Source organism: Bos javanicus, chromosome 21, assembly GCF_032452875.1.
Source record: "Bos javanicus breed banteng chromosome 21, ARS-OSU_banteng_1.0, whole genome shotgun sequence".
Taxonomy (NCBI): domain Eukaryota; kingdom Metazoa; phylum Chordata; class Mammalia; order Artiodactyla; family Bovidae; genus Bos; species Bos javanicus.
The window spans coordinates 45,635,490-45,649,338 of record NC_083888.1 but is presented as its reverse complement, the minus strand read 5'-3'; positions in this window follow the sequence as shown (position 1 = coordinate 45,649,338).

The following is a 13,849-nucleotide window of genomic DNA, read 5'->3' as shown; positions in this document are numbered from 1 at the left end:
CTCTTGATTCCAGCTTGTAATTCTTCCAGCCCAGAGTTTCTCATGATGTACTCTGCATATAAGTTAAATAAGCAGGGTGACAGTATACAGCCTTGATGTACTCCTTTTCCTATTTGGAACCAATCTGTTGTTCCATGTCCAGTTCTAACTGTTGCTTCCTGACCTGCATATAGGTTTCTCAAGAGGCAGGTCAGGTGGTCTGGTACTCCCATCTCTTTCAGAATTTTCCACAGTTTATTGTGATCTACACAGTCTAAGGCTTTGGCATAGTCAGTAAAGCAGAGGTAGATGCTTTTCTGGAACTCTCTTGCTTTTTCGATGATCCAGCAGATGTTGGCAATTTGATCTCTGGTTCCTCTGCCTTTTCTAAAACTAGCTTGAACATCTGGAAGTTCACGGTTCACGTTTTGCTGAAGCCTGGCTTGGAGAATTTTAAGCATTACTTTACTAGCGTGTGAGATGAGTGCAATTGTGGGGTAGTTGGAGCATTCTTTGGCATTGCCTTTCTTTGGGGTTGGAATGAAAACGGACCTTTTCCAGTCCTGTGGCTACTGCTGAGTTTTCCAAATTTGCTGGCATATTGAGTGCAGCACTTTCACAGCATCATCTTTCAGGATTTGAAACAGCTCAACTGGAATTCCATCACCTCCACTAGCTTTGTTCCTAGTGATGCTTTCTAGGGCCCACTTGACTTCACATTCCAGGATGTCTGACTCTATGGTGAGTGATCATACCATCGTGATTATCTTGGTCATGAAGATCTTTTTTGTACAGTTCTTCTACATATTCTTGCTACTTCTTCTTAATATCTTCTGCTTCTGTTAGGTCCATACCATTTCTGTCCTTTATTGAGCCCATCTTTGCATGAATATTCCCTTGGTATCTCTAATGTTCTTGAAGAGATCTCTAGTCTTCCCCATTCTGTTGTTTTCCTCTATGTCTTTGCATTGATCCCCGAGGAAGGCTTTCTTATCTCTTCTTGCTATTCTTTGGAACTCTGCATTCAGATGCTTATATCTTTGCTTTTCTCCTTTGCTTTTTGCTTCTCTTCTTTTCACAGCTACTTGTAAGGCCTCCCCAGACAGCCATTTTGGTTTTTTCCATTTCTTTTCCGTGGGGATGGTCTTGATCCCTGTCTCCTGTACAATGTCACAAACCTCCGTCCATAGTTCATCAGGCACTCTATCTATCAGATCTAGGCCCTTAAATCTATTTCTCACTTCCACTGTATAATCATAACGGATTTGATTTAAGTCATACCTGAATGGTCTAGTGGTTTCCCCTACTTTCTTCAATTTCAATCTGAATTTGGCAATAAGGAGTTCATGATCTGAGCCACAGTCAGCTCCCGGTCTATGACCCCAAAAATAAAGAGCCAGTAAATTGTTCATTCATTGTCAATAATAAATGCCCTAGAAATTTCTTCTAGGAAGATTTATGTGTGCCTGATAATTTACCTATATTATCTTATTTCAACAAAAGAAAAAACCCATAAGCATAAATACACTGCTTGCAATACTTTCTACAAAATAAAAGCATTTTAAATGCCAACCACAGGAGAAAGCATTAAGAAAAGAATGCTCTTCTGACCTAGCATGCTGCTGCTGCTGCTGCTGCTAAGTCGCTTCAGTCGTGTCCGACTCTGTGTGACCCCATAGACAGCTGCCCACCAGGCTCCCCCGTCCCTGGGATTATCCAAGCAAGAACACTGGAGTGGATTGCCATTTCCTTCTCCAATGCATGAAAGTGAAAAGTGAAAGTGAAGTCACTCAGTCGTGTCCAACTCTTAGCGACCCCATGGACTGCAGCCTACCGGGCTCCTCTGTCCATCAGATTTTCCAGGCAAGAGTACTGGAATGGGGTGCCATTGCCTTCTCCTCTGACCTAGAATACATCTGGTTAAAAACAATCATCACCATTAGCACATGGAACTCTACTCAATGTTATGTGCTAGCCTGGATGGGAGAACTGTTTGGGAGAGAATGGATACAAGTATATGTATGGCTGAGTCCCTTCGCTGTTCACCAGAAACTACCACAACATTTTTAATCAGCTATGCCCCAATACAAAATTAAAAGTTTAAAGTTAAAAAAAAAAACAAAACTACCATTTTGAAGCTTGAGTAGACTTGATAAGAAATAACATTTAAAAAAAATATTCATCTGAGACAACTAGACTTATCATGGTGATCATTTTAAAATGTATATAAGTATCAAATCACTATATTGTGTACCAGGAACTAAAGCAGTGTTGTAGGTCACATTTGTGGCCAGTGGGTGGGGTGGGGCGGTTGTTTAGACAAAGGCAGGCAAAAGGTACACACTTTCAGCTGTGAGATAAATAAGTACTAGGGATAAAATGTAGAGCATGAAAAAGAAAAAGATCATTAACACCACTTTACATTATAAATGAGAGTTGTTAAGAGAGTGAATTCTAAGAGATCTTATCACAAGGAAAATCTTTTTTTGGAAAGAAGAGCAAATACCAGACTTTAGCAAGATTTGCAGGTCTCTAAGGACATGCACCCTGTTTTGAGAGAGATGTCTATCACTTGAAATTCCTTTCTGGGCTGCCCTTTTTAAAAAGAGACCTAGGATCAGCTCCATGACTTCATCATCATTATTCAGTGATATTGTTTATAATCATTATTTAGTGATAATTCAGAAAATGTTTATGATATAACCATCCATCACTTACAGGAAAGAATAGGAAATGGTCAGCAGAACCTGCTACTGAGGAGAGCTACCCAGCTGTGCAAGCTCATGGCACAAGCCAAACAGATGTAACCCCTAATTTTGAAGTCATAGATCACACCCCCAAAGCAACAACCAAAGTTTAGGGACCAAGGAAATAGCCAACGCTTTTCAAGCTAGAGATGCTAGTGACAAGTCGTGGCACGTATTTGGTGCTCAACAATGAACACAATACAAGCAAGGTTTCCAAACCCTGGGCACACACTGAGGCCTCCTTTTGCAAGGCTCAATCCACTGCTCTAATCTATCTACTGCTCTAATCAATCCACTGCCTTGTCAGGCTCCTCTGTCCATTGAATTCTCCAGGTGAGGATACTGGAGTGGGTTGCTGTTGCCTTCCCCAGGGGATCTTCCCAACCCAAGGATCGAACCCAGGTCTCCAGTATTGCGGGCAGACTCTACCGTCTGAGCCACCAGGGAACCCCACTGTAATCTAGAGACAGACTATTAATCAAGAACCTAAATATAAGTTTTAATTACAAGAAATGCCCAAAAAGAGAGGTGAGATGAACATACCCCAAAATTAAAAGTTTGATTCAAGTGTGTGATTTGGTAGTTCTTAAATTTTCATAAATATAATTATTTTTAAAATCTTTTATACAAAAGTGCTTAGAGCGACAACACATTTCAATGAGTGAACACTCAATGACTTTTTGATTGCTGCTGCTGCTGCATGGATGAAATATAGTAGAAAAATAGCATGGGGCAAGATACTTCCTTCATCAAAGGAAGATATTACCTAAAAGCTTCTACATAATGCTTTTCCCATAGAGACAGGGAATGTTCAGATACACATTTTTTGCCTCCTGTGAAAATAGTTGTTCCTATAATTTAATACTGTATATCAAACTACCTGGGCCATTTGACACTGAACAGCTGAAATGCAATGATCTGTCTAATCCATCAACAAATTTTCACTGACCATCTCAGATGTATAGGTTTTTGAGCTAAGCTCTACAATAATTTTTCCAATAATTAATATCACTGGAGCTAGAAGGATTTTTACATTTTCAGGTACTATACCATTAGAACTGAGTGCAGTTCAGTTGCAGCTATTGTTTGTATTGTGAGGGTGTGAGAACAGCATTCTACAGGAAGGACCCCAGTATCTTTTGCCTTGTGAAATGAATCTGTGAGCAGAGTTGTAGAATAATTTAATTAGTAAGAATAAATTAGTTAGATTAAATTAGTAGGAATAAATATTAAATTAAATTAGTAAGAATAATTAAATTAGTAAGAATAAATACTATTTTTATAATCTTAAGCCCTTTTACCATCAACTTCTAAAATACAAATGGTACTTTTTATCATTACATAATAGAAAGCATCCACTCATTATTTGGGAAATACCTTGCCATTTTAAGTGATAAAATAATCAACGGAGGTCATTAAATGGTGTCATCATGTGCTAGAGCCTTTATCATTTTGCAGAGTATTACATCTTACACATCAAGTCTTATTTAAACATTAGTACAATGGCACCCCACTCCAGTACTCTTACCTGGAAAATCCTATGGACGGAGAAGCCTAGTAGGCTGCAGTCCATGGGGTCGCTAAGAGTCAGACACGACTGAAGCAACTTAGCAGCAGCTTTATATATTATTGCAAAGCATAGTATAATAATCTTCTTACATTGTAGGCTATTGTTGTTGTTCAGTTACTAAACTGTGTCCAACTCTGAACTGTAGCACACCAGGCTCCTCTGTTCTCCACTGTCTCCTGGAGTTTGTTCAAATTCATGTGCGCTGAGTTAGAGATTGGTGATTGTAGGCTATACTAAAGGTGATAATTGAGATTCTTGAAAATTAGCTAAAAATCAGTACCTAAGAATCAGATATATCTAATATATTTCATTGAGACAAAACATTTCCTGGACCAGAATTAGGAAAAAATTAGAATTTGACTTTAAGCTAAGCAATGGTATAACATCCTTAAAGAAAGAACTTGTTAGATGAAGATTGGTTGGTTTGGAATTTGGGAAAATGAATTTTTTTTTTCTATCCTCCTGGTTTTATTCAGATGATAATGGGGGAAGACTTAGGAGGCCCACTTGGCCAGGCATAGCCTGCAGTAACTGCTACTGTGGCACTGAACTTCCCCTTATGATTTAAAAATGGTGCAACTTCTCACTCAGCGCCCCACATCCTTCACAGAAGGAAAAGTATGGCCTCACTTAGGGACCTGACCAGTCCTCGGACAAGAATGTCATTATTACAGCCATAGCTTCCTCAGGCTCTCATAGGCTAACATCCTTATGCCTTAAACATACCGAGTTTACAATTAACTCCCCTTGACCAGAGTCCAAGTTCATCAAGTCACCTTCTGACTCTAAACCATTTGAGGTAGTTCTACAGAGATAGTGTGCCATCCTTCATATTGTTTAGTGCAGATTAAGAGTTTGGTTAATATGACTCTGTCCCTGAGAAACTCAACCACTCTTAGTAAACTAAGTCCTATAAACAGATAAAACCCATAAATAGAGCAAACCCTTACACACATGTGCATATGCATGATATTCCATTTTTTTGTAAGAGACTGATTTAAAATTTTATTTAAAGTCTCCCATGATAAATAGATCTTCAGCAACTTTTTAAGAACCCAATTTGACCCCTGTGGAGACAGGTTCAAAGCAAATCTCATTTTCTTTACATATGTTTTATTCCCACTTATTTTATAGAAAGTTTAGACATTATTTGTCTTCTATGGCTTTAAAGAAAACTTTGAAAACAGAAAAGTTATCCTTGCTTCAAAGGAGGTTTGGAAGAGCATAGAGCTGCTTCCTCAGGATGGAAATAGCAAGAAGTCAGAAAGAAGCAAACTATGAAAAATGCAAGAGAATAATTTTCAGAGTCTCCTAAAGTAGGTTTTCTAGAATGGCTTGAAGAAAATATTAGGTATAAACATATGAGCACAAACACTTATCTCTAAGTGCAATAATAATAATTTCATAATTTCTATACTTCTATTATTAAAATAATTAAGGACTATCAATAGTCAGAATATCAATAATATTCCAAAGTGGGTTTCACAAACAGATCAGATGTGAGACCAAGACACACCAACCCACTACTGTCCACTGACATACACTGCAGAGGCGGTGGAGCAGGGCTGCATATTTCAGAAAATGTAGAAAGACCATTTGTGTAAGAAATTACAAAGTTTAGCAAATCAAATGTACTATCTGCACAATAAGATCAGCAGGGTTTTTAGGAAGTGAAAAGTGAAAGTGTTAGTTGCTCAGTCGCGTCCAACTCTTTGTGACTCCTTGGACTGTAGACCACCAGGCTTCTCTGTTAATGGGATTTCCCAGGCAAGAATACTGGAATGGGCTGCCATTCCCTTCTCCAGGGGATCTTCCTGACCCGGGGATCAAACCCGGGTCTCTGCATTGCAGGCAGATTCTTTACTGCCTGAGCCACTAGTACTTTGAAAGTGGAAGTTGCTCAGTCATGTCCGACTCTCTGAGACCCAATGGACTACACAGTCCATGGAATTCTCCAGGCTAGAATACTGGAGTGGGTAGCCATTCCCTTCTCCAGGGTATCTTCCCAACCCAGGAGTCGAAGCTAGGTCTCCCACATTGCAGGCGGATTCTTTACCAGCTGAGCCACCAGGGAAACTCAGTACTTTAAGCCTATATAATTTTTGGAAAACTCTTAAAAAGAGAGTGGTGGAGGTAATGCATTGCTGGGAGGGGGGGTGAGGGAGAAGGGAGGAGAGGGAGAGAGGAAGAGAGAATAAAAAGAATAAAGGTTTGGGCTAATTTAAAATTAGAGAATATTTTAAAATATCAAGAATACAAAACAAGAAACTGAGAAATGTAGAAAGATAAAAATAAGATTGCTAATATATTAAAAAGTTACAGATATTAAAACATAAAAGTATAAATCATTAAAGGTAGAAATAAAGCAAAGGTAAATATAAAGAAAATGTTGAAAGAAAATCATGATGCTTTAAAAATTAAAAATAAAACAGGAAAAATGAAAATAAATCTATCCAAAGAATATTCTAGAAAATAGGACTTAAGGCCAATATTTTTAACTTTTTATTTAAATTGATTGATCCTAAGTTTCATTTCCTGTTACTAGAGTCTAGAGGTTGAACCCAAGTCTTCCTAAACTTGGAGTTATGTAATGAATGCTCTTTAGAGTTAAAAGAGGTCTTCCGTCAGTTCTCTTACCAGTTCATTCTTTCAAAGCAGTTTTGTGATTCCAGTTATCTGTATTGAACTGTCCACTGAGTAGCACAGGAAATCAACTTGGAGCTTGGGATAGCCCTACCAGTGGAGTGCCCCAGTGGCCCTTGCATTCTTACAAGCCACAAAAGGAAAGGGTCCCTGTCCTTTGAAGTTCAAATTACAACTAGTAACAAAGGGGAAAGCAGTCCATTCTATGCTGTCTTTACTAGGCTTACAGATACAGTGCTTACCATTTTAATGACAATAACAGAATCATTCTACGTCAGTTCTGAAGTTTAGCCACGTGTTTTTAAGAAAGAATAGGAAAGGAAATTCTTCATAATATTCAAAGTAAAATTATGAGTCAATTATCACAGATAACGGAAACACAATAAACCAGACTTAGCCTTGCATGTATTGGCGTAGGCAACAAGGCCAAGAAAGACAGAAAATTTTGCACACATCACAAGATTACAAACCAAAGCACCGTATCACTGGAAGATATGTCTAAGTTTAGAGTGACAGCACACCCCGAAAGCTAATCTAAACAACTACGTCCTATATTTAGATTCCTTGTGGAATATTTTTTCCCTTTTCCCAGAATATCAGGCATAACACAAACTACTTAGTTGGAGCCAGACATGGTCCCATCAGGTAAAATTTGGGGGAAAGTATATGGGAAAGCTTGCTCATTAATGGCTTGCCTAGACTGAGAAAATAGAAAACGTCATTTCCCAGTAGTGTGTATCTAGCCACCCTCACCACCAGTAAAATCATTTCTTTTTTCCAAGACCTAAAGGGGTCAAGCAACATCCAAATGATTAGTACCATTTAAAGAGGCTGAAAGCTTTGCAACAGCAGCAGGCAGCACGTGAGTCAGACAGGGACATTGGGACACTGAGAAACCAGTTTCAGAGCAGCCAGTTTGGCCTTTCCTTCTGAAAATGCTGTCAATTTTGTTCCCAAATCACTAAAGTTCATCCTCAAGGTTGGAAGAGCTCAAAGAAAATCTCAGTCAGCGTTTTTTGTGATTTAGGAAATCTAGCTTACACCGTATAAAGAAAAGGGGCTTCTCTCTGGAACACAGCCTGGGCGAATCAGAAGACATTATTCCTCCTATCAAATTGCTGAAATGTGAGCACAGATTTAGAAAAATATCACTGAAATGTGAGCACAAATTTGGGAAAATATCATTCGATTTGCTCTGAAGCTAGGTATCAGAAAAAGTGTAGTCTCTACCTCTCATACAAGTTTTAATATACCATGCGGACACGACTGAGTTAACTGAACAACAACAATTATGTAACTAATTTACTAGGTTATGCTGGGAAAATCCCTGAGAGGAGGAATCAAAGAAACTCAGTTCTCTGCCCACACTATTAAGGTAGCATGCATGGCTGGGTGGTTAACTGACTTGTCAACCTGCGTGGTCTGAAAGAACTATTTTATCTATAGGATAGATGTTCAACTATACGGAACTCTTAAACTGCAATCAAATTCCAGAAAATAGGCTGCAGAGAACAGCCTTAAATGACAACCCAGGAAATAACATTAAGAAGTTCATTTTTCAATGGCGATAGTTCAGACATTGCTACCTTGTCTCTTAGATGTATATAGTCCTCAGAAGATAAGTGACATGAAAGATCATGATCCAGACTCTCAGTAACCAGGATTAAAAAAGCAAATAAATGATGGGACCTGACACAAATCTGTCTTAATCAAAATAGTGCAGACTCAAAAGGAAGGACCTAATAGAGAACAATAATAGAAGTTTAAAAACTCACTGGCAAAGAAAGACAAGTGTATTAATCCATTCCTTCACTTGACATCATGAACCCCAAAATTGATAAAAATGTCTCCTTGCTCCCATTCTAATCTTAGCACTGTGTTGAAAATAATGAAGGAAATGAGAAGTGGGTATGATTTTTTAGCAGCTTTATCATCACCACCACATGACTAGACCACTTAAGAGAAATGGGTGACCCAAGGAAAGGAGAATAAGAAATTGTTTATCAGTAAAAGGCTCACTCTGTAAATTCTGGATTACACCCCAACAGAGAATCATAATAGAGGGCAAAAAAAGAGTCATACAATTTGATCAAACTCTGCCTGACAAAACAATGTCTACATTCTGCTAAAAGAATCAAAATATTTATTCCTGAAGATTTCTCTAAGTGAGATTGGAAGAATCGAAGGATTTGCCATGAACAGATTTAGATTTTTAAAGAACAAATAAGCCGCCTCATTAGAGAATAAACAGTATTGAAGAACAGTGTCACAGGATCCCACCGATATTTGAAAGCAGATTGTTTCTATGAAATCTTTCATAAGCCAAAATGGTGTAAAATTAAGAAGTGATTACAGTAGGCCACACCTTACTAACAGGTGCACAAAATAAAATAAAGTGCAGACGCTCACAGACACAGTTCAAAGCCATGGTGGCTGGATACTGAGTGTTGTTCCCCAGGAAGAAGCTTGGGGTGCCTCTGCTGGGGTGTGCACTGCCTCTGTAACAACTCACTGCAAAACAAACAATGAAGATTATTTTCAATTTTTGCCTTTTTTGGTAAAAGCAAAAATCCTGTGCAGATTTCTTGCTGTTAGCCAAAATAGATACTAATGTAGGTCTTTCGTAAAAGTCAAGCGACATAAAACAAACTTTCAAAAGGCTGGAGGTATCTACAGTTGCAAGAGTAAGACCAGTGGAGAGATGGAGAGACTATTGCAATCATCCAGGAGAAGTAATTAGCCTCTAATTAAAATAAATAAATTAAAAAAAAAAGAAAAATGGTGGCAGCTCAGACAGGAGTACCAGGCAATGTCGACAAGTAGTCTGGGGATTTACTATGAAGGAAGAACTGCCAACAGGATTTGTCAGAGGATTACATACAGGATACAAAAGAAGAGGAGAGTCAAGAATGACCCATCCCAGTGCTTTTGTCATGCGAAATCTGGCAAAGAGTTTCGCACTTAGTGCGGTGGTGAACAATGGGTAGAAAGCAAGATAACGAGGAAAAAGAATCAAGATTTGTTTGGACATTAAATTTGACATGCCTATTGACATCTAAACAGAAACATCATTTAAAATATCTACATGAGTCTGGATATCAGGGGAAAGGCAGGGCTGGGGATATAAATTTAGGTCATATGCATATGGATGACATTTAAAGTCATAAGACTGGATGAGATCATCTAACAAGCAAGCTTAGATATACAGAAAAGAGGCCCACTCAAACATTTAATCAGTAAGATCCAAAGAGGATATACACAGCAAAGACTGGGAAGGTATAGCCGGTGAGACAGGTAAACAAAGAAACAACAAAACCGAGACACCATGGGTGCACTGGAAGTCCAGTGAAGAACCAATTCCAGGAAAGGGGGGCACATTGTCTGTGTCAAACGATGCTGCAGGACTAAGAAAGGGAAATATTAAGGACTGGTCACTGGATCTGGCAACACAGAGGTCATTGGCAACCTTGACAATGAAAAAAAAACTGTCATAAAACATACATGACATAAATATATCCCATATATTGGGATGTAATATTGCTTGCACCATCCAAACCTACTCATGATTAATGTTACTCGAAACAACTTCTCCAGAAAGAGATTAAAAGAAAAAAAAGCCATTGCTACTGATAAGACCCCAATAAAAGATAAGTTTATTTTACCTATCAAAAATGTCTTATTCATAACAAAATAAGGGTTTCAGCATAATATTACTACAAACATTAATACTAAAGAAAATAGCCAATATACCCTCTCATGATCATTTGAAAATTAAAGCTTTAAATTGGATATATTACACAATAAAACTCTTCACATGTCCTTTTGTTCATTGACTCTCCTCACAAAATCCAGGCTTTACACACCCCTGTGTAAATCAAGCTCTGTAATCCCATCCTAATAAAAGCACCTAAGTATAAGTTTCTTATATTAAAAACAATGTAACACTGAAATACAATTTAACTGAAATTTTAGAAAAACAGACCCATATTAGATTCCTTTTCAAAGTATCTGGGCCTATCTTAGTCCACATACACATTAAAAGAAAAACACTTTTTTTAACTACAATGGAAACTTCCATAAAATAGTTTAAGATACTCCACATGTAAGCTATTATCTTACATACTTACCCCCAACTTCTCTTTTATATTAAGTTATAAGTCAAAATCATAACAAAGAAAATATAATCACAGGCAGGTTAGAAACCCATGACAATGTAAAGATTTGAAACAAATCTCATTAATGAGTTCACCAGCATTTAGAAAATCATCGGTAAACTTGTCCAACTAATACAAACAGAAAAAAATCAATACCACTATATAAAAGATTATATATATTGCCAAGGTGTTTAAATAAACCTGAACAAATTAAAAGGTTTGATATGTTAGGGTAATAGGAGTCCAAGTGGTTTTTCTTTTAATTTTAGTGATTTTTTCAGTGTATTACTTTGTCACACAATAACATTTGTAAGTAAATAAACACGGGGTAGTGGGTGAGGAGAGTGTACGGTGGTCTTAAGGCTGTTAACAGGTAGCAATGTCTTTCGTTTTCTTCCATTAAATGGTATAATTCTTCTTTGCTGCCTGAAGCTAGATTGGGTTCAGCCAATGGTTAATGGAAGCTTTAAGAATTAGTGTGTGTTTTCTCATATTTTCTATTTTCTCTGCCTTCACAATGGGCAATGCTCCAGAGAGAGGCTACTCCATCAACACAGGTTCTAGCATTAGACAGTAACAATGACACAGCACAGCTCCCAACTCATTCTTGATGAAGACGTGAGTGAGAATTAAACCTCGGTTATTTTAATCTACTGAGATGTAGAGTTTATTTGTCACTGCAGCCTATTCTGACTGATGTAGTGAAAAATAATTCAGTACAAAGGAATTTTGAATAAAGAGAGTTTATATGACTTTCAGAATCACATAAATCATCAATGTTAAAACTGGAGCTCCATTACCAACCTACGATCCTTCAAATTGAAACCTGAGTGATTGGCTTTACATGAAAAAGTCATATATTTTTCCAAATAGGAAACATGATTTTAAGTTTAAAAAGCTCACTTTACTGTTGTGAAATAAAAGAATGTTATATGCGTGAATAAGTCTTAAATTGCCACAATTATAAAATTGTCACTTTTGAGTAAAAAAAAATGCCACTAATAGAAACTTCCTTTCTACCAGGTAAGTCTCTTAACTTTATGTTTGAAAATAAAGCTGATCATTTGCTCAATAAAATGCTCAACCTTTGGGCATAAGTTTTGTTTAATCATTATAAATTAGATATGATTTTACTAAGGCTATTTTCAAATAAAAATATAAAATGCTTCATATTTTTAAATGAAAACACTTTCTGGCCAAAAGATCACTTTGATCATGTTTCAAAATGCAAAACAAAATCTGTTAAAAGAATAATATATAATTAGGTAAAATGAGAATTAAAAGGCACAAGCTTATATTTCTCAAATATTTAAACTCTGCCCCAAGAAAAATGTCATTCAATCCATATAGATCAGATTTGCACTGAAATATTTCTTAGTGACTAAACAACAACAAAATGATTTTGAACTAAGCACGAGCCTATAGACATCATTTTAATTCAAGAACAGCTAAATGTATTGTTAAAAGCTTAAAATTCTTCATCCACAACATATGTACAGTCCAGAATGAAGGAATATGTTTTGAGATTTCTCTAGTAATCTTCATAGAGTACTTTTTCAAACTACCTATGGAATCAGTGAAAAGTACAACACAATTTGTCACAAGTTGTGCCAGACCAGGCAGTAGCAGGAAGAAAAATTAAGGGAGAAAGAAACAGATGAATATGTTTCAGGTGCTACAACGTTATTCATATTTAGGTCAGGAACAACCAAGTCCAAATCACTATAAGGAAACAAAGACAGTGGATTTTAATAGAAATTTAAATTTCAAACAAATTAACACTGGTTAGATGTGTTATTCTGACCAGCACTGGACCACAGTTTAATCTCTAGATGCTCTACAGTTTATATAAATACGGTGTTAGTTTGACTTTCCTCTATTCTGATGAGGTTCTGTGATCTAGAGTGTGAATATATTTGTTTATTGATCACAGAAGGTTTTTAAAGATAGCACAACCAAATTCAAATCCAGTGGGCCCATCACATGTAAGACTTTAGATCTCACCTTAAATATCCCTCCAATGTGCCCCATTTAAACACACAGCTTTACTTACAGTATAGCTGAAAATACTTTTCAACTCAATGCTGGTGAACACTGAGAATGAATTACTGGCCATATACACATGCACAGCTGTAAACATGCCCTTTATATTGGGCATGATTTGGAGGAAAAACCATCTTAGACAGATGTCTGCTCCATGGTTTTTAATAATATGTGATACCATCCGCACTTTTTAGTTAAACCCTTGAAAACTGGGAGACAGACAAAGAAACCCAAACGTGAAGAGCATTCATTAAAAGATGTAAATAGCCAAGATCTGGGCTGTTTTGTTTCAATCTTCTTTATCCTGTTGAAAACAGGAAAGCCTCCTGTCACGCAGGCTCCAGGATTCTCAGGGCCCAATAAAGGTTAGTGACATTTTCAATTCATCTTTGTTTTTATTCTTCTAATCATGAACCCTGTGCCAGCCTGAGAAACCAGCTGAGTATAATCCATAACCTTTTGCAAGTGAAACATTAATTCACAGCCCATTCTGATGTCTTTTTAATGTAACAGCAAAAGCAAAAACACCCATAATATATACAAAAAAAAAAAAAAAGTAGTCAAATAGGAAAGTTTGTTGAAACTTTTACAAGACAAAGTTCCACCTACTTTAACGGGCAAGTATCATTCACTAACACTAACTCCAGCCTAAATCAAGGACAAATAGAAGTACAATAACCAGAGTAACATCCAAATAGATAATCTAGAAGAAA